General features: G+C 31.9%; 2 non-coding genes across 2 annotated transcripts; one reads left to right on the forward strand and one right to left on the reverse strand.

Moving 5' to 3' along the window:
- Nucleotides 1–551: 551 nt before the first annotated feature.
- On the forward strand, nt 552–658 carry LOC128036259 (small nucleolar RNA R71). The gene has a single exon (XR_008193057.1). It is a non-coding gene; the product is annotated as a small nucleolar RNA R71 (small nucleolar RNA).
- Nucleotides 659–15688: 15030 nt separating this feature from the next.
- On the reverse strand, nt 15689–15795 carry LOC128036332 (small nucleolar RNA R71). Its single transcript, XR_008193130.1, has one exon. It is a non-coding gene; the product is annotated as a small nucleolar RNA R71 (small nucleolar RNA).
- Between the last annotated feature and the right edge of the window lie 5292 nt (nt 15796–21087).

The following is a 21087-nucleotide window of genomic DNA, read 5'->3' on the forward strand; positions in this document are numbered from 1 at the left end:
TTGTCAACATCTCCTCAAGGTTCAACTTTTTCTCTTGTTGATAAGGTTGTTGAAAGCCCAGAGGGGGTTGTCCTCTTTGATTTCCTTGACCACCCCAAGAAAAATTGTGATGGTTCTTCCAACCTACATTATAGTTATTACTATAAGGGTTATTATGAGGTCTAGAATTATTACCAATATAATTTATTTGCTCATTCTTTGTGCTAGGCCAGAAGGATAAACATTTTCAATTATCCATTCCACCTTCATTTGTATCTCATTGCATCACTTGATTCACTTGCGTAGAAAAATTTAAACCTTCAATTTTCTTATTTAGTGCTACATGGTTTGATAATATGGTGACTGCATCTAGATTAAAAACATCGACTGCTTTTACCAGTTTCGTTATTATGACTTGCCACTGATAATTATTGAGTGTCATCTCGTCAATAAACTCATAAACTGCCTCGGGTGTTTTATTATTCAGTGTTCTACCAGCTGTTGTATCGATTAACTTCCTAGTTAAGGAATTCAAACCATTGTAGAAGCTTTGAACATGTAACCACAGAGGTAACCCATGATGAGGGCACCTTCTTAATAGATCCTTGTATCTCTCTCATGCATCATATAATGTCTCTAAATTGATCTGGGTAAAGGAAGAAATATCATTCCTTACCTTAGTTGTCTTAGCCGATGGGAAGTACTTCAAGAGAAACTTCCCAATCATTTTAGCCTATGTAGTGATAAAATCTCGTGGTAAAGAATTTAACCACTATTTTTCTCTGTTCCTCAATGAGAATGGGAAGAATCATAAGCGAAGTCATCAATGGTGCCATTAATCTTGAAAGTGTCGCAAATCTCCAAAATTTTAGCCAAGTGAGTATTGGGGTCTTCATCTTGCAAACCATTGAACTGAACATACTGTTGTACCATCTGAATCATGTTTGACTTTAGATTGAAATTATTCGTAGAAATGGTAGGTCCATAATACTCGATTTAGCCCCAATCAGAGTGGGCTTGGTATAATCATACATAGTATGAGGAACAGGGTTTGCAGGAGGTAGCTGAATATTCTGATTATCACCCATCTCCTTAGTAATATTATTGTCCTCTTGCTCATCTACTATATTTTGTTGACTCTGCCTTGCTTCTCTACTCTCTCTACAATTTTTACGAGCAGTTTTGAACTGAATTCGAACACAATTTAAAAATTTAGAGATTTCTACGGATCAAGATACCAAGTGAATAAATCATTTAATTTAGAGCCATAATAATAGATGAAGTCTAGGTGGATTATTTCCTAGGTATCTAGGGAATTACTTCATAATTGTGAATAAAAACATCTCAAAGTCATAATAACCATAAGTAATAAAGAAACTCATAAAAACTTCAAAAGAAATTAAAAGGAGGTCTTCAATCTTGATGGAGATTTACTTCAAAGTTGGCTCTAATGGTGTTCTTTGAGTTGTTTTCTTCAATATTCTCTGATAGCTCCCTATTCTCTTCTTTTATTTGGTATTTATAGACTTTAGAATGCCCAGAAAGCTTAAATTTTTCATTTTTCCATACGTTTTGGATGCAAGTCGTGAAATCAACATGGTCTAGCACATGGCCGTGTGTCCACCCCATGCGACTCCTGAAATCTACTTAATTTGTTTAATTTTTGCTTTTTTTTTTCTCCTTTTGCTCCAAAATGCTCTCCTAAGCATAGAAACATGAATTTAAAGGATTTGTAGTATAAAATTTACCAATTTGCATGAATAATCATCCAAAACACATTAAGAACGAGATTAAAATATGTTACTTTTATCACTTATCACTGATTTAGATCAAAGTCTTTTAAGTATTCCTCAGATGATTAAAAATGGTTTTAGTGTTCAGTTTAAGGGCAATATCCGTAACATATTTGATGGTTGTGGTTCTAAGTTTATTGATCTGAAAATGAAAAATAATGGTTTTTATTTGAAGCTTGATGTTAATTGTGAACGTGTGTGCTTTGCTAAGGTTGACGTCAGTCTTTTTTGGCATAATAGGACAAGGCATTTAATCTTAGATCCTTGAAGTATATGCAGCCAAATGCTTTTGTAACATATTTGTCTGAACTAATTCTGTGTGATGATAAATGTGACAGTTGTCAAATTGGGAAGTCACACAGGTTGTCATTTTCTCATGACGGTGTGAAGAGAGCAACTATGAAATTAAAGTTAATTCACTTTGATTTGTGTGGTCCAATACTGTAACACCCTAAAACCGGTCTAAACGTTATGACTGAATCTGGCGATGTCACACTGTAACACCCTTTACCCGTATTCGACGCCGGAATAGGGTACGAGGCATTACTAGAAAACATACATTTGCATACGTATTAAACCGATTTACAAAATTTCATCCGAATTAAAACTTTTAAATTATTAACGTTCGTTTATAATTCTTTACAACATATCCTCGAAATATTATATTCATAACAAATAGGGCCTACGAGACCCGATATTTACACATGTAATTAAAAGTTTCATTTCCATTTCATTTAATTCACAATTTCTCATGTTCACAATTCAAATAAATTTCTCAATCTAATATATATATTTCAATCATCTAAGAATATTATTCAAGTTACACAAACTTACCGAGGCTAAATTGAGAAATACCAAAATTGAGGGACATTTTGGTAATTTTCTATTTTCCTCAATTTCCACTCAATCTTGATATAAATTAATATTTCATTCAATTTATTAATTTAAATAATAAAATAATTCATTTCATGCAATTTGGTCACTTTTTGACATTTTACAAATTTACCCTTAAAATATTACTTTTATTCAATTTAGTCCTTGAACCTAAAACATGCAAATTAGCCATTTTAATGAAAACTCATGCTAGTTGAATAATCATATATTTTCCTCCTCCTCCTTTTCATTCCACATCCTTAATGTATATAAAATGCTTATATGTAACATTATCTATAATTTCACTATTTATTTATTTGTTCATTCAAAGCTGTCCACTTGACTCATTGTCACAAAATTATTTATATCTTGAGCTACAGAACTCCGAATTAAGATAAAAAATTTTATCTAAAACTAGACTTACATATCTTCTTACCATAAAATTTTAATAATTTTTGGTGTAGCCAATAAGTACAGTTTATTCTTTAAATTCATCCCTATTCTGCTGTCTGACAGTTTTGACCCTTCTTCACTAAAAATTAATTATCTCCTCGTTCAAGATTCGGATAATGTTATAATATATTTATATTGAAAATATACTCATTTAATATTTTAAACATATAAATTTAAGCCCCTAATAATTTTTGTCCAATTTTTTATGATTTTTCAAAGTCAGAACAGGGGACCCCGAAATCATTCTGACCTTATCTCACAAAATTTTTTATAAGTCATGATTTACAATTCCATTGCTTACACCGTTTATTCTATGAGAAACTAGACTCAATAATATTTAATTCCATATTTTTTCATTCTCTAATTAAATTTTCACGATTTATGGTGATTTTTCAAAGTTAGACTACTGCTGCTGTCCAAAACTATTTTAGTGCAAAATGTTGATTACTAGGTGTATAATTCTCTTATTCCCTTTCTCTATAATATTTCTTATCACTTTCACTTATTTTTCTTCACTAATATATCAAGAATGTAAGACCTTATATAATAAAACTCTTCTATAACATTATTTCCATGCTTTTCAATAATATCAAACTTAAAAATATATTGAAATCTTGATATTCTTACCTTGTGCTATTGATTTCAATCTTTAACTTGATTTTCTCTCTCCTATAGCTTCTATTTCTTGAATCTAACTTGATATTCTAGCTCCCCATTCTCTCCTTGTTATTTTTCTCTCTTGGAAGCTATGGAAATTCTTTTGATTTCTAAGTGAAAATGGTAAATTTTTGGTGGAAGGACCAAATTGTAAACAAAGGAAAACTTTCTTTCTTTTCCTCTCTTCTCACGTTGGTTGCATGAAAGAAGATGAAGATTCTTCATCTTTCCTTCCATATATATACTAAATATAATAATAATAAAATAATAAAATATCATTTAAAAATCAAATTAAAATATTAATAAACTAATATTTATTTAATTAATTAATCTAAAATATCACCAACATCATCATTGCCTTCTAGATTTCTCTCTCTTCTAATTGACCATTTTTCCCTTCATAATCTTTAAAAATTTCATCCTTGAGTCATCACTTAATTTGGTAAAATTGTGATTTAGTCCTCAAAATTCTTTACCTTTTCAATTTGGTCCTAATTCATCCATTTTCCTTAGTTTTTAGATTATTCCACCCTTAAAATATTTACACTATTGGTCCTTCAAATTTTTCATTTTTACACTTTAACCCTTTAAATTTTGAGTATTTACTCTTGAGCAAAAAACTTTTCTCACTTTTGTGATTTAATCCTTTCTTGAATTAATATGTCATAATATAATTCCCAAAGTTGCCATAACTCAAAATTTCCCTTTTGTCACTTTATTTCCTTATTTTACTATCACGGATACCTACTTCCTTACTATAGTAATTTTCGAGGTATTACAGTAGTAATTTTCGGGATATTACAAATACAAACTTCTTTTATGAATGGTAGCAAATATTTTTTTGTTTATAAATGATTTAACAAGGATGTATTGGGTGTAATTCTTGAAGTCCAAGATGAATGTATTGTCAACATTCAAAGAATTCAAGAAACTCATTGAAAATTAGTGTGATTGTAAGTTGAAGGTCTTAAGAACAAATAATGGTGGAGAGTATGTGTCCAAGGAGTTCAATTATTTTTGCAAAGACTCTGGGAATCATCATCATCTCATTTTTCCTTACACTCCTCAATAGAATGGAGTTTGTGAAAGGAGAAATAGAATTGTTTTGGAGTTGTCAAGATGTATGTTGTTTGAAAAACATCTTTCAAATTTGTTCTAAGTAGATGCTGTATCAACATCTATGTACTTGTTGAACAAGTTAGCAACTAAGGCTGTGGATGGGAAAACTCCAAATGGGGTATCGAGAATATTTTTATTAAATATCTGTAAACTGAGTTCGTAAATATTTTTATTAAATATTTGCAGAGTTATTATATTGGTATATGAAGTTACGGTTCAAAATTTTTATTGTGTGATTGGTTAATTAACGAAAAAGGAAAAAATCGTAAAAAATTCAAAAGTTATTCATTAATAGTTTAATTGGGGTAATTGAATATTGTAACTTAATTTAAAAGGTTTTAAGTAACAATTATGTCATAATTATTTATATGGATGGTTGCATGTATGTTTTTTTATTAAGATTATTTGTGTTTTAAGGTTAAAATGGTAATAATGAAAATGTCTTAAAACATAAAACAAAAACAAAATAAAATTATCATCTTTTCATGTTGTCTTCGCCGATTCTTTAACCTAACATTAAGAAAAGCCATGGTTATTCAAAGCTTGATTTCAGCCATTGCATGTAAGCTTCTCTCTAGTTAGTTTTTCATGAATTTTGTATTTTTGTGATTGTTGTAATGAAATCTATCTAGTTTAGGGACTAATTTATGAAGATGCCAAAGTTTATAAAGTTTATCATTGATCTTTTGAGGTATTCTTTATGTTAAAGTTTTAGTTTAAAGATAGATGACGAGTTTATAATAATTTGTAAAATGATTTTGATTAGTTTTCATGTTTAGGGATTAAATTGAAAATAAAGTAAAAATAACATGTTTTTCTTGTAAAATTCCAGCATTTAAGGACTAATTTGGAGCATTAGTAAATTTTGCACAAGGGGTTTAAGGTTTAATTGTGAAAAATAATCTTATGTTGGTCATAGGGACCAAACTAGTTAAAGAGTAAAAGTTTAGGGAAATTGTGAAAAACTATAAATAGGAAGATACAGTCATTAAATTGAATATTTCATGGAATTGAAGCTAATAAATTAAGCTCGGATGAACATAGGATAGGATAAAATTGGCATGCAATAGTTTATATCACACGCTGTACAGGTCTAACTTGAGATGAGATGACGATTCCTGATTCATTTATGTCCATTAAATATATCGAAGTCCAGCATTTGTTGCGAACTATGATATTATATTTACAGTGTTTCTAGTGTGTTACCGAGGGCGAGTGTAAAGGCTTCGGACTTGACACTTGGTGCCGAGGTGTGCTTTGGAGGGATGTTAGCCTACGGGCTAAGAACTTGGCGCCAATGTGTGTTCTCAGTTGGTTTGGCTCGTTGGAGCATTTTGGTGTGTTTCAGTGGATAACCGCGTATCCATATTTGTTTTATCGTTCATCGAGCAGATTTAAAATGGTTAATTCATATTGAATTGTATAAATATTTTCTTCATTTTGGATAGCATATCTTGACTTGATATTGATTGAATTTGTATGTTGAGCAGATTATGCAACTTGTATATTTGTATAACTCACCGTTGATTGATTTTGGTTGGTAGGACTAATGTTTATTAGCATTTTTATCGAATGATTTATTATGTTTATTCGGTAAGTTTTATCATTTTAACCTGTGAACTTATTAAGCTTATTAAAACTTACTCGTGTCATTTCCTGTTTCCTTGTAGATAACATTTTGTAGAATTGGGTGATTGGATCAACGTAAATATCACTCTATCCAGATTCCTTTTGGTAGATTTTGAAAAAATTTAATTTTGGGATATGTGGAATGTAATAGGAGTATCTTGTCTATGTTTTAACTACTTATCACAAATGGTATATTCTCTACTTGTGTGATGAATATATGTTTTGGTTAATAATGTGCTAGTTCATGGTTTGGTATGAAAATTCAAATATAGTGTGGAACTTGTCATGTAATAGGTGAAATTTGTATATTCTTTGATTGTGTATTATATGTGTTATTGGTTAGATTGATGAGATAATGTTTATGTTTTGTAATAGGCTGTACGTGATCATGTTTTAGAACTTGGTGTGTTTATGGTCTTCTTGTGCTCATTGATCACTTGATATAAACTTTACAAAGATGTTTGAATTATGGTACAAATGAATGTGGTTGAATAAGAAGAATAATGGAAAGTTTTGACATGAGTTAATGTATGGTTTTTGAGCTTAAGTGCAAACCATTTGGTATAGACTTGTGACATGAAAGTATATGATTGGTTTTGATTGTTTTAGTATATGAGTTGTGGTGCCAAATGAATGTATATAGGTTGGGCTCAGGATGATTGAATTTGGCATGTTTTAGGTGCCTTTACAAGTGTTTATATGCATGTGGAAATAGGTTCAAAAGGTGTGTCTTGGTGTGCAAGAATAGGGTTTGAAATAACTTGATTTTAAAGGTTTTTCAAGTCCACACAGCTATGTGTCACACACGGGCACATCATACGGCTGTGTGTCACCTTGATTTTGTATGTAGAATTTTCCACACAGCATTAGTGAGTTACAAGTCCTAGTGACACGGGGCATTACTCCATTTTTATGGGCATCATAGATGCAGAACAGGGGTACATACGTGCAGTCAAGGGCACCAAAGTGCGAATAGGGACACAGATGTGCAAACAGGGACACTAAAGTGTATATAGGGGCACCAAAGTGCGAACAGGAGCATAGACGTGGAAATAGAGACGTCGAAGTATATATATAGGGCACCAAAGTGCGAACAGGAGCACAGACGTGGAAATAGAGACACCGAAGTGTATATAGGGGCACCGAAGTGCGAATAGGGGCATAGTAGTGGCAATAGAGACACCGAAGTGTATACATTAGCACTGAAGTGCAAATAGGGGCACAGTTATGCAAACAGGGGCACTTCTTCATTTCTATATACAATAGAACTCATTACATCCACATATAATTTATTTCAAATCCAAGAATTACTACTAAAAATCTATTCTTAATTTCATATATATATGTATAATACTTGCAATTCTCATTGTTATATATATAACCAATGATATCTCACATGAAGAGTACATCTGTAACGCCCCTAACCCGTTTCCTTCATCGAATTAGGGTTACAGAGCGTTACTGTATAGAATAGAACATTAATTCAACTTAAGTATAAATTTCCAATAATTTATTCCAATTATAGTAAACATAAACATCTGGGCCTTAAATCGAGCTTTTGGTGTAATAGCCAAATTTTGACCCTAATCGGAATAGTGGTTTTGGGACCACAAATCTAAGTCCAAAAAATATTTTAATATTATTTTCTGTTTTTATTATGTGTGAATTTGATTATGTGAAATTTTCATGTTTTAATTTTATCGTTTGAGTGACTGATTAAAGAAAATAGCTTAATTCGCGTAAAATGAAAATTTAGGGGTTAAATCTAAAAGTACCTAATTGTTGTTGTCTTTATAAAATGGAGGATTTATGATGCAATAAGGGCAATATATAGTTAGTGGGCGGCAAAGGACTAATATGACCTTATTATATATGTTTTGTATATTATTTATTAAAGGTTATTTTGGTAACATAATAATGTGTTAATATATGTTACATTAAAACAAAAATAAGCCATTATCATCATCTTTTACATCGAAACTAAAGAAAGAAATAAAGAAGAAAGCTTGGCTTGGTTCGACACTTATTCATCTTGATTCAGGTTAGTTTTTGTTTCGGTTTTTGATAATTTTTACGTTTTTGAGATCGCTGCTTCGGGTTCTTCAAAACCCATGCTTCAATTTTGTGAATTGATGATGATTTTGAAATGTGCCATTGATGAATGTTTGAGTTTTATGATGTTAGTTGGTAAAATATGAAATATATTTGTTAGATTAACATGTTTTGTCTTTGAATTTTTGGTGAATTTGAGTAATTAGGGCTAAATTGTGAAAATAAATTTTTTAGGGACTAAAATGAAAAATAAATGAAATGTGTAGACTTGTATGAATACTAGGAACATTCGGCTCTAGCATGATGTGTTCAAATTTTGTGTATTTTGTGTTTTATGTAATAGGGACTAAATTGTAAAAAGTGTAAAATGTTAGGGGCAAAATGGTAATTTTCCCATTTATGTGTTTTTGGATTAAATTGAATGATTTGATTAATAAAAGGGTTAAATTTGAATATGTTTAGATCAAGAACCGAAGAAAATAGAATTAGATCAAGGGAAGTCGAAAGTAGTCGAGTAGTCGACTGTGTCCGTCAATATCTGAGGTAAGTCAATAAGCGTTTAAATGTTGTTAAATTCAAGAATATATAAATGATATGTGATAAATTGAATTATTTGATTTTTTATATGCTTTGGTCGAATGTGATTATTGAGATAGGGATTTTGTTTCGAGTTCGATTCGATCGATAATCAATGTCTGAAATCCCCATACGAACCCTAGGAATAGATAGGATACTTATGTCATGACATAGGATTTTCGATATGTGTTTTCATGTAAGACCACGTCTGGGACGTTGGCATTGTACAAGCTTTCTGACTATCCGCGTATCCTTTTTAACTTCAAACGGTTCAACAGGTAATGTTAAGTAAAGATCGAATGTGAAATCGAATTAAAAGGTTCAGGTATGTATTTATATCATGGTATGAAATTAAGGTAAGTTGTATATTGAATTGATGATTCAAAGTTAATTGATATATGAATAATGTGTGAGTATGTTTGTACTTATAAGTGATTTGGCGTATAGAAGCATTTGTGATTTAAAAAGATTCAGCCTAATATTATAGTTGTAATTTATGAAATGATAAGTATACACGTATTTGAGTATTTATGCATTCAGCTTTATAAAGTTGAATGCTTACTTATATTTGATTTGGTTGGCTTGGAAAATTGGTTTGATATTAATGTTAAAATGAATAATGTTTGCTTATGACTTACTAAGCTGCAAAAGCTTACTGTGTGTATGTTTATTCTTCGTTTTATAGATTTTGGAAGTCGTTAAGAGCTCGGGGATCGCCAGCAAGACTTATCAAACTATCAACAGTTTCTTTCGATACTTTATTAAGTTGTTGTTGAGTATATGACATGTATAGCATAGTCGAAACGTTGATTATGGAACAAACATGTATATGTAATTAATAGCCATGCGAAAATGGCTTATCTCCTTTTTGTTCAAGTTTAGAATTGATGCATATGTCTTAATTGTCAAAATGGAGTCTTTTGCTTATTTTTATTTGAATGTGGTTTAAGCTTATGTTTGGTTAATAAATGTTGTGCATATGTGTTGGATTGATTGATTTAGTTGTGAGATAAAATAAATGCCAAATGTTTTTGTATTGGAGGATATTGAGTTGAATGTGTGTGTGTGGGCTGGTAATACTAAGTATGCCATATATGTGCATGATTTGTTTGATTTTGGTATGATATGTATTCGGTTATGGCATGTAGTTGAAAGGTTAAGTTTGGTCTTTATGCTTTTGAGAAATTGGCTTGAAATGATGCTGTTAACTATGTATATACGGCTATGATATGAGTTCTTGATTACGTGCCAATTGAAATTGGTTTTTAATAATTTGGCCTTAGCTTATTATATATGAAACATAGTTGTTAACTTTATGTTTGATTTAGTTGATATGTTTTGCTAATGAATGTTAAATTAAGTCATGGCTTATGTTAGACATTAAAGTCTTGAAATATGTTTGATTTGAAGTTGTAAGTACCTATAATATTCGGTCTTGATATTTGCATTATATTGATGATTAGGTTTGTGTCTTAGTTGATATAATGGTATATGCAGAAAAAGCTTAAAGTTTAACATGTCATATATAAGTGTGTGGTATGTTCGGCTTTAGTGTTTATATTAATGTGACTATAACATGTATTTATAAGCTTATGTTATAATGATAGGTAATTACTAAAATGGTTCGGTTGTTTAATAAGTAAAAATGTAATAGTTGGTATATGTTCGGCCTTATGTGTGGCTACAAAATTCGGCTATAAAGTGCTATTATATTTGGATATAAGATGTATTAAAATGATGAGACATATATGGATGGTTATGTTGCATATTCGGGTATGCTAGTTGATTAAATTAGGTTCGGTCATAGTATTATATAAATATACTATGGATTGAATAATTTATATGCAATGATAGAATATGAAAATTTAGGTCATAGTAGTGATTATGAAATATGGATGTTGTTAAATGGCTCAAATGATATGGTCATTTATACATGAATTTAGTAATAAGCAAAAATGTAGGTTGATATGAGATAAATATATGTTTGAATATGCCTAGATTATTTGAGTTCGGTTGTGATGGTAAAGCTTGCAACTTTGTTTGTTTTGAATGGTTTAGTACATGTCAGTAGAATTGACTATTAAGCATAAAAAATTGGTATACTATGAATTGTACTTGTGATTTTAAATGTTTAATGTAACCATAGTGTTTTGCGCATGACATAGTGATAGCAAATGTATACACGGCCATATCATAATGTTGCTTATATGATTTAATTTTTTAAGCTTTATTCATATCATTTCGAATTCGATAAGTATGGAACATGTTCTATTATTTAGATGTAAGTTCAAATTGAATAAATTAAAATTTTTGAATAGTGTTGATTTGTAAGTTATGGTTTGTAATTAAATTTATTTGTGAATAGTTAAGTCTGTCAAAACTATAAAAGTATCATTATTTTTTGGTGTATAAAGAGCGTTCAATGATAGTGTTTTATCATGCTATGTCCGGCAATGTCTCGTAACCCTAATCCGGCGACGGATATGGGTTAGGGGTGTTACATTTAGGGCCCTAAAAAAAATTTAAAAACTATCAGGGATCATTTTGAATAAATCAAAAAAATTTAAGAAAAACCTAAAAAATTGGGAAAACAGAGGTCACACAACTGTGTGGCCAAGCTATGCGAGACAGCTCAGATCGTGTGAGCATTTGAAGTAGGGACACACGGCCATGTCCCAACCCGTGCCATAGACCTTGTGAAACCTACACCGAAACAAACAAAGCACACACGAACATGTGAGGTGACCGTGTGACAGATCGTGTCCCAGGTCGTGTGCTTCCAAATTAACCCCTTAAACAAGATAAAATCAAGTCAAAACGTACACACTTAAAACACACCATTTCCACAAGCATTCATAAGAACAAAACTCATTCCAAACTTGCTCATAATATGTTCTAACCAATGTACCAACTATAGGTACCACAATTACAATCAATTTTGAACCTATTCAACAATATAGTTTCCATCACATAGCATACCTTATGCATACCAAGTGACCATATCACAAACATATCAAACAACCTTATTCTTTTTACCCACATGAAAGTATGCATAGATACTATTAACTTATATGAATACACATAATTTACAAGCCTTCATCAAAAGACATAAACCAAAATGAACTTGGCACCATTCAAAAATAAACCAATCTCCAAAACAACATTTAAAACCTTATTACATTCAAATCATACCAAAATAACAAAACCCTATACATTCCACTTATAACTATTTCAATATGTTCAAAAGCTACCAAATTAATTTGATGGATAGTGTGATCATACTCCGACGAAGTTTCCAATCGTTCGAGCTTTTCGATGATCTAAAAAATAAATAAATAAAACTATATAAGCAACTAATGCTTAGCAAGCTCATATAAAAGGAGTTAAACTCACCAGTTGTAATAAATTAATCAACTATGAGTAATTTCATTTAGCCATAAATCATATTTCCCTTTACCTATACACCAAACCTCACAACGTTAGTAGGTGAAGCAATACGCATATAATTCTAACCCTGTCAAGGCATATAACATATCAAGCATTTCAAGTTCACTATTCATCCATCATATGACTACCGTATACCTTCATTTTCTTTTAACTATACTTATCATATGTTCCATACTCTTACTTTAAATCATAGATCATTTCATATGGTTATATACTCTGTAAAACTTTAATTACGTGTTGATATCACAAAAGAATTTCACTATATATATTATTCATCCACATAATTTAAATGATACCTTTCCAATCCAAACACATCAACACAAAGTCCATTTCAACGGACTTTTACTTACCATAAATCACATTTACCTAAGGTAACAAACTATACTTGTAACTAAGAAACTCGTTACAATATCTTTCACTTACCAATAGTATACATATGCCACAATATATATAAACAAATAAATAGATTGTAATTCAATTATTTCATAGCCCAATGAACTAGTAATTTAACTAGAGTACTAGAGTAACTAAACCAATTCCATGTAAGAATCCATATCATTTGGTCCAAATCATTAGTTCTCAGTTCACATACTCGGTCATTACTCAATTTTTAGGGGCATCATAGATGCAGAACATGGCCACATACGTGCACTTAGGGGCACCAAAGTGTGAACTGGGGCACAGATCTGCAAACAAGGACACCAAAGTATATACAAGGGCACTAAAGTGCAAATAGGAGCACAGACGTGCAAATAGAGACACCAAATCGTATACAGGGCGCATCAAAGTGCGAACAGGGGCACAATTGTGCAAATAGAGACACCGAAGTGTATACAAGGCCACTAAAGTGCAAACAGGGGCACTTCTTTATTTACGTATACAATAGAACTCGTTACATCTATAGATAATTTATTTCAAATCCAATAATTATGTAACACCCGTAACCCGTGTCCGTCGTCAGATCAGGGTTACAGAACATTACTATACAATTGAAACATATACACTTAATTTCATTCGATAAGATAAACATATCATAAACCAATCATACAAATACATATCATCCCTAAATCAAGCCCTCGAGGCCTTAAAAATATTTTAGAAACAAGTCGGGATCAATTTGAAATCATTTGGAAAGTGATAAGCTATAAAAATAACATATTTGAATCCCATTCCTAATTTTTTGGATGATTAATTATGCAAATTAGTGAATTTTATGCTCCCAATCCTTTAAATTCATGTTTCTATACTTAGGAGAGCATTTGGGAGTGATAGGAGTGAAAAACGAGCCAAAATCAAACAAATAAAGGTGTTTTCAAGAGCCAAACAGCTTGGATATTTCCACATGGATTGAACACACTCCCGTGTGAGCCACGGGCTCAACACATGTCCATGTGCCAGCTTGTGTCGATTCGCACCCTGCTTCCTAAACATGCAGAAAACCCCAATTTTAGGCTTTCTGAGCGTTCTAAAGTTTATAAATACCAATTAGAAGAAGACATAAGGGAGCAATCAGAGAAGATCGGAGAACACACTCAAAGAACACCATCAGAATCAACTCGAAAGTGGATCTCCATCAAGATCGAAGATCTCCTTTTAATTTCTTTCGAAGTTTTATTGAGTTTCTTTATGTCCTGTGGTTATTCTGACTTTGAGAAGTTTTCATTCAAGATTATGAACTAATTCCCTAGATACCTAGGGAAGATGAAACCTGTGATGAATTCTTTTATTTAATGTCTATTTTTATGTGATAAATACTTGATTCTTGTTCTTAATTATGTATGCTTATTTCTTTGTTTAATAATTTTGGGATATTAATTCATGTTTAATGTGCTTAATTCAGTGGAGCAAAAGTCCCTGTGTAAGAGTAGATCTAGTATAATTGAGTGGAGTTATATTCAATCCTAGAAATAGGACAACATAAATCTAGTAGATTAGGGTCAAATCTAATAAAGGAATCTATAGATCAAGTTAATTCGACAAAAGGGCTTTAATTAGAAAGAGATTTCAATTAATCAAATTAGAGTTAGTTGTTCTTATTCTCGAAAGAGATATTAACATAATTTAGGAATTTCTACAAATCAAGACACAAGTGAATAAATCGTTTAATTAGATTCTTAATTATAGGTGAAGTCTAGGTAGATTCTTTCCGGTATTGTCCATCTCATTGGTTAATATTCAATTATTTACTTTATTCATTCTCTATTGCATTCTTAGTTAAATTAGTTTAGTAAATTTATATTAAAACACATCACTCCAAATTGTCAGCTAAATAATAAAAAATGGTAATTACTAATACTTTTAGCCCTCGTGGATACGATATTCTCTACTCACCATAGCTACACTATTGTTTTATAGGTGCGCTTGCCTTTGTCGTATTTATAGTTAGTTTAGTGACCATCAAGTTTTTGGCGCCGTTGCCGGGGACTAAAATATTAGGAACACTTTATTTTTATTAATTTAGCCATTTTATTTTTTATATTTTTGTTTTTATTTTAATTTTTAAATTCTAATTTTTCTTTTATTTGCTTCTGGTAGGTTCCTTTAGTCTATGACTAGAAGAAACCCGTCGGGATGATTAATGTTTGACAGTGAAATTATTACTCGCAAAAAATCATGGAGAAGCAAGGCAGAATCTACCGAATATAGTAGACGAATAGGAGGAAATTATTATTACTAAAGAGATGGGTGATAATCAGAATAATCAGCTACATCCTGCAGTTGCTGTAGATCCAAATCCTGTTCCTCATACTATGTTCGTGTATGTCAAGCCCACTCTAACTGGGGCTGAATCAAGTATTGCGCGACCCACTATTGCTGAAAATAATTTCAAACTGAAGCTGAACACTATTCAAATTGTATAATAGTTTGTTCAATTCGATGGTTTGCAAGCTGAAGATCCAAATCCTCATTTGGCTAATGTTTTGGAAATCTACGACACTTTCAAAATTAATGGTGCCACTGACGACGCCATTCACCTACGATTATTTCCTTTCTCATTGAGGAACAAAGCTAAACAGTGGTTGAACTCTTTGCCACGAAGTTCTATCACTACATGGGAGCAAATGGCTGTAAATTTTCTACTAAAATACTTCCCATCGACTAAGACAACCAAGTTGAGGAATGGCATCTCTTCATTTATTCAAATCAATTTAGAGACTCTATATGAAGCATGAGAGAGGTATAAAGATTTATTAAGAAGATGACTTCACCATGGGTTACATTTATGGTTATAGGTTCAAACCTTCTACAATGGTTTGAATCCCTCAAGTAGAAAATTAATTGATGCAGCAGTCGGTGGAACTCTGAATACTAAAACACCTAAAGTGGCTTAAGAATTTTATTAAGGAGATAGCACTGAATAATTATTAATGCAAGTCATAAGGACAAAGCCAATGAAAGTAGCTAGTGTCTTTAATTTAGATGCAGTCACCATGTTATTGAATTAGGTAGAACATTTAAATAATAAAATTGATGGTTTGTATGTTTCTACGCATGTGCATCCGGTGATGCAATGCAATCCAAATGGAGGATGAATGAATAATCTAGAATGTTTGTCCTTCGCCCCTAGCACAGATTACAAACAAATCAATTATATGGGTATAATTTTAGGCCTCAAAATAACCCTTATAGTAATAACTATAATGCAAGTTGGAAGAACCATCCCAATTTCTCTTGGGGTGGTTAAAGGAATCAGAGAGCATAACCCCCTCCAGGCTTCTAACAACAACTTTATCAGCAAGAGAAAAAGTTGAACCTCGAGGATATGTTGACGAAGTTTATCTCTGTGTCAGAAATCTACTTTCAAAACACTGAAGCAGCACCTAAAAATTAACAAGCATCGATTCAAAGGCTCGAGAACCAAATAGGTCAGTTTGCCAAGCTAATCTTGGAAAGACCACAAGGTAGTTTGCCTAGCAATACCAAAACTAACCTAAGGGACCAGCGTCATGCAATTACTATTCGGGATGAAGAAAAGTTAGTTGAATCTAAATAAGAACCGAGGCAAGAATTGTAGGTGCATCTTAAGTGTGGAGAGGATATGTATTTAATTATTAGAAAATCCTTGAATTTTATCTTATGTTTCAGTAATTTTCTCCTATTTCCATTAGAATGATTTTTTTGTCGATTTGAGATTTTTGTCGATGTGTTTTGGATTAATTAGTAGATATTTTTCCATTGGTTAATTTAAACTTTAAGACATGAGATAATCAAGCATGATAAGTTAGTTTTTTAGAAATTAAAAATTTTTATGTTGTTTCCCTAAATTGAAGTATTATCTCGTAGTTTGAGATTTGCAGGTTTGACATCAAAAACCATGTTTTTTTGTGACATTTTGAGCCTTTAGAGCATACATTTTTCTTGGTCATTTTATTATTGGTTATGTGTGTGTCAACCTAATTTGTTATTCTAGAACTTGCTTCGATTATGCACGTCGAGATCACACCTTTGATTTGATTTACTGAGGGCACCTAGGTTTTGATCCAGTTATCCCATAGAAAGCCTACCTTTGTAATTAACCCTTAGTGAACCCCGTTGAGCCTAACACACTGTTTCTTGATTTATCCATTTATGTTAACCATAACTCATTTTTTGTTCATTGAGACTTTTTCTTGTTTATTGACTCCCTTTTTGTCTAGATTTGATTTGGTTAGTTTCTTAACTATGCTCTTCTATTTGATTTGCTAAATTATTTCTAATTCTTCTAGATTAGAAAAGAAGAAAAAAATTGAAAAGAAATATTGATTATTATTTAGTTCTATTTTAATTGAGCTTGAACAGTTAAATTCATATTTTGAGAAGAAGCTCGTTTTTATTCTTGAATAGTTCTTGATTTATGCACTTATTTTTAAGTTAGCATTTGTTATTTTTCTAGTTTTGTAATTTATCAATTCGATCTCAATTATAACCAAATTTTTTGGCCTTCCTCTACACCCTTAACCTAATCCCCGTTACAACCTCTTAAAGACCTTTTGATTCATGTATCATCTCATTTTATAGTGGTGGAGATTTGACTTTCATGCAAGCCTATGGTAATGACATTTCTTTTTCGACTATTAAGTGCATATTATTGAGCCTTAAACACTTTAAGTGCTTGAGTGAATTTTTAGTGAGGATTTTAATTTTTGTTGATTTTGATTTAAAGGTAACTACTTAAATAAAGGGAGACGCCTATGTTTTCGTGTTTAAAAATGTTAGCTCGGATTGTTTGAGACTTTAGTGCTCTTTTAGTTGAATTGCCAATGCATGATTATTTGTGAATTATTTGGAGACATTATTGATGGGAATTACAAGTTGGAAAGATTAATTTTAATGTGAGTTGAGGATTTTTCTTGAGGACAAGCAAACACTTAAGTGTAGGGATATTTGATAAGTTATAAAAGTAACATACTTTAATCCCATTATTAATGCGTTTTTGGATGATTAATTATGCAAATTAGTAAATTTGATGCTCTTAATCCTTTAAATTCATGTTTCAATGCTTAGGAGAGCATATGGGAGCAAAATGAGAAAAAAAGAGGCTAAAATCAGACAAATAGAGTTCTTTTCAGGAGCTACACGGCCTAGGCATTTCCACACGGGCTGGACACACGCCCGTGTAAGCCACACAGGCTGGACACATGCCCATGTGCTAGCCCGTGTCGATTTCGCACCCTATTTTCCAAATAAGTGGAAAAACCCAATTTTTAGGCTTTCTGAGCATTCTAAAGTCTATAAATACCAATTAGAAGAAGACATAAGGGACCAATCAGAGAAGATCGGAGAAAACACTCGAAGAACACCATTAGAATAAACTCAGAAGTGTATCTCCATCAAGATCAAAGATCTTCTTTTAATTTCTTTCAAAGTTTTATTGAGTTTCTTTAGGTCTTGTGGTTATTCTGACTTTTAGATGTTTACATTCAGGATTATGAACTAATTCCCTAGATACCTAGAGAAAGATGAAACCTATGATGAATCCTTTTATTTAATGTCTGTTTTTTTATGATAAATACTTGATTCTTGTTCTCAATTATGTATGCTTATTTCTTGTTTTAATAATTTCAGGATATTAATTCATGTTTAATGTGCTTAATTCAGTGGAGCAAAAGTCCCTGTTTAAGAGTAGAAATAGCATAATTGATTGGAGTTGCATGCAATGCTAGAAATAGGATGACATAAATCTACTGGATTAGAGTCAAATCTAATAAAGGAATCCATATATCGAGTTAATGTGACGACAGGGGTTTTAATTAGAAAGAGATTTTAATTAATCAATCTAGAGCCAGTTGTTCTTACTCTCGAAAGAGATACTAACATATTTTAGGGATTTCTATGGATCAAGACACAAGTGAATAAATCATTTAATTTAGATTCTTAATAATAGGTGAAGTCTAGGTGGATTCTTTGTTGGGTATTGTCTATCTCATTGGTTAATATTCGATTATTTCCTTTATTCATTCTCTGTTGCGTTCATAGTTAAATCAGTTTTCTAAATTTATATTAAAACACATCACTCCAAATTGTAGGCTAAATAATAGAAAAATTGTAATTACTAATATTTTTAGTTATCATGGATATGATATTCTCTACTCACAATAGTTATACTATTGTTTAATAGGTGCTCTTGCCTTTGTCGTATTTATAGATAGTTTAGTGACCATCATAAGGCCTAGATAAAATTCACAAAATTTTGGAAACAAGGGTCACACGGCCTTGTGGCCAGGCCGTGTGCCTCACATGGCTGTGACAACGCCCGTGTCTCAAGCCATGTAACCTTTGAACTAGGGACACATGACCGTTCCAAGCCCGTGTTCTCACCTGTGTAACACACTGAGTAAGGTCACACGGTCGTGTCACACGCTCATGTGCCAAGCCATGTAACTCTCTGAGTTGCCCCACATGCCCATGTGCCAGGCTGTGTGCTAGGCCGTGTAACTAACTGACTTGAATACATAGGAATTCTCAGATGACATACGACTATGTCGCTAGGCCGTGGGCCACACAAGGCTGAGTCACACGCCTATGCCTCAAGCCGTGTGGACATAAACTTGCCTAAAATCAAGTCATTTCCTATACCATTTCATGCATAAACCTTTAGGTCTTTTGTGCACATAATCAAGGCATCAAAACCCTATCAAAACATACATATAATGACCTTTTCAAGAGTCCTAAATCAACTAAGCAATATTTCATTCAATGCACCTCAAATATAATCATCAAAACTTACCTAAACATGTCAACTTTACCTAATGTCAAACATCAATATCTAGTTCAATATTTTCCAAAACAACTCATAACTTGACCATAATCATACCAATTCAAAACATACCATATGAGCCATTCAAAATATGCAACATAAGATAGCCTCAATGACACTAACTAGCAAGGCATCAAATGTACCAACAAAATTAACTTACACAACTTATACATACTAATTCATCAACTAAACACCATTACAAGTCCACCTATACACGCCATTATAACCTTGTCCAACATATGGAAAAGCTACTAATATTTATGTTGGATAGTGTGATAGATCTCCGACGAGCTTCCAAGCTGATCGAGCTTCCGATAATCTATAAAACATTGGAAATAAACTACATAAGCACATAATGCTTAGTAAGTTCATAGAAAATAAAACATAACTTACCATTTCATTTGCACATAAGTATAATACAAACTAAACCATAAGTCTGGCATAATGCCTATACAACATCATCAAATACGCAAGTTAGTGCATCTATACATGGTTCAAATGAATTCATCCATAACAAGTAATGTACTCATGTATTCACATCATTTAGATTACCATTTCATTTTCATAAGTTCATGATACATTCCATTTCCTTTTCATACCTGTTGAACCATCTAGAATTTCATCGGATACCCAGGAAAGCTTACACGAAGTGTGCCTTTACATAACTGTAACATTTCCTTTACGTCATTGCTCACAGGAGCTGTGAAATGGGCACTTTCATACGATCTGTGGGTCGAAATGTAAGCAACACGATGTTGCTCACACTTGCTTTGGAGTATCCGCAAAAAATGCAACACCTCAGCCACTAGTAGGACATTCAAGACCAGCATTCAAAACAAGAAATCCCTAATGATATGTCATTTGTATCCTACAAATTCCTAAGGTTCAACCGGGACTCAACATCCGTCAAATCATCATAAATTTGGTACAATTATATATCGATCCATTTACATTAAGGTAACATAAGAAACATTTAAATTAACAACATTAATTCAATAACTATTTATATGAACTTACATTGACAACTAGGGGCATAGAAGTTAAAAAGAGCTATTTCGAAGCTTTTGCTTTGCCTCGATCTAGGTCCGTACGTGGTTTATCTTGATCTAAATAGAAAAATTTCAATCCATCTAATACCTCTAGAATTCGATTTACTCTACATTTCACAGTTATGTAAAATTAATATAATACCCCTAACATTTTAGCTTTTTCACAATTTAGTCCTTAGACTAATAACTTAAAATCTAACCGTTTTAATGAAAATCCATGTCA

Source organism: Gossypium raimondii, chromosome 13 (assembly GCF_025698545.1).
Source record: "Gossypium raimondii isolate GPD5lz chromosome 13, ASM2569854v1, whole genome shotgun sequence".
In the NCBI taxonomy this organism is placed as follows: domain Eukaryota; kingdom Viridiplantae; phylum Streptophyta; class Magnoliopsida; order Malvales; family Malvaceae; genus Gossypium; species Gossypium raimondii.